At 43.7% G+C, this 4,721-nt stretch overlaps 1 long non-coding RNA gene across 1 annotated transcript; it reads left to right on the plus strand.

The window, feature by feature from the left end:
- The first annotated feature begins 921 nt into the window (after positions 1-921).
- Positions 922-3,136, plus strand: LOC309377184. The gene is made up of 3 exons (XR_014171476.1): positions 922-1,157; positions 2,622-2,871; positions 3,061-3,136. It is a non-coding gene; the product is annotated as an uncharacterized lncRNA (long non-coding RNA).
- The last annotated feature ends 1,585 nt before the right edge of the window (positions 3,137-4,721 follow it).

Below are 4,721 nucleotides of genomic sequence, written 5' to 3' on the forward strand. Positions count from 1 at the left end.
TCTCACTTCCATATGTATCAATAGGTGCAGTGAAAAGAAGCCCTGCACACTAGCTGCTCAGGCTGTGAGTAGCTGGATACACTCTTCCTGAAGTTCTGAAGGGAATTTTTGAAGAAGGGAAATAAAGGCAGCATGCAACCCTCAATCCCTCTCATAATGGAATTTGTAAGGTTGCAAATTCTGGAGTGGGGGAAGTTAGAATCCAGCTGCCAGTAAGATTTAATTTCCTGCTCCTGCCAGACTGCAAAGAACACTCGTCTGTGTTTGGATGGTGTCTCATTTTAGGGTGGAAAAGAGGTGCATCTCCCAGACAGATTGCATCCAGATGCCAGACCCTCTTTGCCAGAACTAGCACACTTTGCAGATCAGTGTCCTCCTCCTCCTCCTGCTGCATTTTGCATTATTTTGTCTACAGCTGCCCCTCTGTTGTCCTTCGATCAAATTTTGCCACCTGCTGCTACTAACAACTGGATTTGCATGACACAAAGGCCGGGTCCCCAGCTGAGTGGCATTTGTTAACAAGGGATATTTAACCGAACTCCTTTGATAATAGACTCCACCTCCCTTTAAAAGATTATTGTAGTAATCTACTTTTCTCTCTTAGCTGATAAACTTTTATTATAAGCAGTGTTCGACAAAACTTGAAGGCAGTCTCTGGTGACTCACTCTAACAGCAGCCATATGGAAGTATAATTTCAAAGTCCCACAGAACTCATTTAGTTTTATGCTGTGTTGGATTACATGTCAAAGTCATTGCTGTGCCATCTGCAAGATTTCTTACACTCTGAGTGGCTTTTCCTCTGGCTCCTACTATCAAGAGATGCATTCTTTACGTCGGGTTACCAAAATTAGAGTTCTTGTGGAAAAAATGTTCTACAACTTAATTTATGTCCTTGCCTTCAGTTCTGCAGACCGGATGATAATTTTTACCTTAACAAATGGCAGAAGAGAAGCCTTCCCCAACCTAGTGCCCTCCAGATGTTTTGGTCCCCACTTCTCATCATACATTAAGTGATGTGAGAACCAGCTCTGATATTTATGGTATACTGAAACCAGATGGAGGAGCCAACTTGGATTGCTATCAATGGCTACCAGGCTCCTTTGCTATGTTCTATTTCCAATATCAGAGGCATCACACCTGTTGCTGGGAATCACAGGTGAGTCAAATGCTCTTGTGCTCAGGTCCTGTTTGTGGGTTTCCCATATAGATATCTGGTTGACCACGGTGAGAACAGGATGCTGGACTAGATGGACCATTAGCCTGACCCAAAAGGCTCTTCTTATGTTCTTATGGTGGTTATCCTGAGTATTTGGAAGGTACTTTCCAGCCTAGGGGCCACATTCCCACCTGGGAAATCTGGGGGCCACATGCAAGTGGTTGGTGTGGCCAGGGGCAAAAGTAGGCAGCACAATTAATATAAAATTTACCTTTGTACAGTAGGCTAGTTTTAACACATTCACACACCCTTCTGTGTCCTCCAAGCAAGGAAGATGCATGATCAGAGTTCAAGGAGACATTCCAGCCAGGAAGAAGCCCTCATGAAAGGTGCAAAGTGGAGCCAGTGATGGGTGTGGCCTGAATGAGTGGAGTGGCCTGTTGAGAGTCCCATTGGCCAGTTAGAGAGGCTTAGCGGGCTGCAGGTGGCCTTGAGGTCCCCCACGCAGCCTTATAGCCTTTCCCATGCCAATATGAAAAGCAGCTACAGTGCTGGTGGGAGCAGCAGCTGAAAGGGAAGCCTGTGGAAGATGTCTGGTGTGAATGGTGGTTGTGTAAATAGATTGGCACCTCTGAATTGCAGCTTAAACCTGGTTGCTTTATGATATGAAGGACTGTAGGAGACAACTTACATCACACTTGTATTTGTAGGATGGGGAAGGCCTGGGTAAGTGTCCATAGAGGCATTCAGCTGCCCACTGTTGGAAGCAACATGCTAGACCAGATGGCTCTAGGTTAACCCAGACAGTCAGTTCTTATTGTCTCCTTCCCCTGTAGCAGGTCACCTTACAGCTTAGGTAGTCTTCTTCCATCAGAAGAGCAGAACTTTCTCCTTCTCCTTTATCAACTGGATAGAACTAAAAATGACCAAGTGGAAAGAATATTGTTGTGGTAGGGGAAAGATGCTGAATCAACAAGGGAAACAGACCATGGGGCTGTCTTGCATTTTAGGACTTTCATGTTGGTACTGTTTTATGCTAGATTTTTGAGATTTGTATTGTTTTATTATTTATTTGTATTTATGTTAGGGTTGTCATACATCCCCAAAAAAGCTCAATAACAAGTTTCCCAAAGAAAGCACAACAACTTTTTCTGTCCAGATTTTTATTTCTTGAACTATGGCAACCCTATTTTATGTATAAGCCTCTTGGAGGTTTACAAGAAATGTTAAAATGGTCAAGAAACAAAGTCTAAAACAATCCAAAACATTTAAAAATGGTTAAAAAATTTTTAAAAAACATGTCAGCATCTCTGTCTGGATAAAACAATTTTTTGTTGTTGTTGTTTTTGCTGAAACAAAAATGTTTTAAGCAGGAGCCAGAAAACCAGGCCCGTGCCTGGTGTCAATTGCCAGGGAGTTCCAAAGTGTATTACATTTGTATTTGTATTGTTTTAATTTTCTAAGGTACTGAGCATTGAATAAATTCAAATCAATGGGATGAACAACATAAATAAAAACAAGGACTCCTTTTTCTCATTCCAACTAAACATGCACATGCCGCAAGTGGGATACAGAGAAGGACAATGGAACTGGAGGGAAGGAAACCAGTCAGACAAAGCATCACTATATTGAACTGCAGTAGGTAGACATCTATTCAGTCGTGACAGGGAATCTGCAAATTCGGCAAAGCTTGAGTCAAATGTGGGCTAAACAAGTGAGTTTCTAACTTGATTTTGACAGAGCTATAAATCAGTCTTACTGTAGTCTTTCTCTTGATTCTGCTTACCAAGCTTTTCATTTCATGGCCCTCATGTATCCTGCACAATTGTCTCTTTCAGCAGTAACAAGGTCACAGACAGAGGTGGCCATTTCTTCTAATCATTGGTATTGTCGTCTTTCTGAGGTTTTCCAAAGACCAAATGTTCATGGAGGTACATGATGCAGTCCTGTCATGGTGACTGGAGGGAGAACCCAAAAAAGTGGGAGATGAGTTCAGCTTAGGTCCATGAACAGTTCCAAGTGGAGATAGGAAAAGTTCAGGCTGGATAGAGACACTCAAGACCAGGCGTACAGGGTGTTGCTCCGGCAAAGTTCTGAATCCTATGTTGAGTTTAAATAGGCCATGGTTCTCCTCCTTCTGGGGAAGCTCTTGGTGTCTCAAGGGCCCTACTCAAATCTTTAGGTGTGGGCTCCAGTGATGAGGCTTCTAACAACATAAGAAGAGCCTGTTGGATCAGGTCAGTTGCCCATCTAGTACAGCATCCTGTTCTCACAGTGGCCAACCAGAAGCCTGTGGGAAGCCTGCAAGTTGGACCTGAGCACACTAGCGCTCTCTGCTCCTGTGGCTTCCACTAACTGGCTTCCCTTTTAAAGCCATCCACGTTGCTGGCCATCACTGCTTCCTGTGGGAGCAAGTTCCATAATTTTCCTATATGCTATGCAAGTAAGTACTTTTTGTTATCTGTCCATGAGTCCTTGTGTCAAGAGAGAGGGAGAAAAACTTTTCTCTATCTACTTTCTTCATGCATAATTTTATAAACTTGTCTCTTACTTGCCTTTTCTCTAAACTAAAAAGCTGCAACTAAAAAGCTGCAACCTTTCCTCTCAATCATTTTGGTTGCTTTTTCCTGAACCTTTCCCAACTCTACAATGTCTTTTTTGAGATGAGGTGACCAGAACTGTACACATTCTTTAAGGCCAAGAGTTCAGAGATGGAGTCTTCAGGAGGCGAGGGCAGAATGACCTCTCCAGACTGCAAAGGTAGCATCTGAGGCTTCTCTCTCATTGAGGCTCTTGGCTAAGCAACATCTCCTGGGGTGATTTCAGTACCCAGACCTCTCCCTCACAGGTATAATCAGGGGGCCACCTTCAATAAGGCCTTGCATAAGGTCATCACCCCTATGGCTTCTAAACATGTTGGAAGCCAGGAATGGTCCTCCATCGCAGATCTTTTAAAGAGGGCAGATTAATATGGGAGCAGTGGTCCTTCCAACCCAATCCTTTAAAGAATTAGCTGAGAAGGCATCAAAGCTGACAGCCTGTGCACATCAGAGGTAGCAGAGGATGCCTTTCAGCACTGGCAAAGAACATTTCCAACTCACTCACACATATTCTGAGATGAGGAAGAAGGGCTTCAGGGTCAGAGGATCTTTTTTCTTTTCTTGCTGGCAGACCAAAGTCCTTCTCCCCACCACCACCTCTTCCCCCCATCTCTTACTTCTGAGAACGAATCACTGAGCAATATGGAGGTGAATATTTTTCAGCTGCATCACAGGAATAGGAACCATCCTTTGCGCTGCCATCCAAATTCACAGAGACCTAAGAGACTTTCTCTAAAGGAAGAAATAAAACAGCCTTCCAATCCCCCCGCTGACAAATGCATGTGCTTCCCTTGTATGTATTCCTCACCAATCTCCCTACAAAGCTCATTCATGCCTTTATCTTCTCCAGATTAGATAACCGCAAGGCCTGCTCACTGTTCTATCAAGCAGCTTGATTATTAAGGATTCTGCTTGTGCAAAATTTCTCCTGCTGCCAGCGCCGTATTTCATGCAAGAAAGCACA

This window comes from Podarcis melisellensis (assembly GCF_964234715.1).
Source record: "Podarcis melisellensis genome assembly, chromosome: 8".
Taxonomy (NCBI): domain Eukaryota; kingdom Metazoa; phylum Chordata; class Lepidosauria; order Squamata; family Lacertidae; genus Podarcis; species Podarcis melisellensis.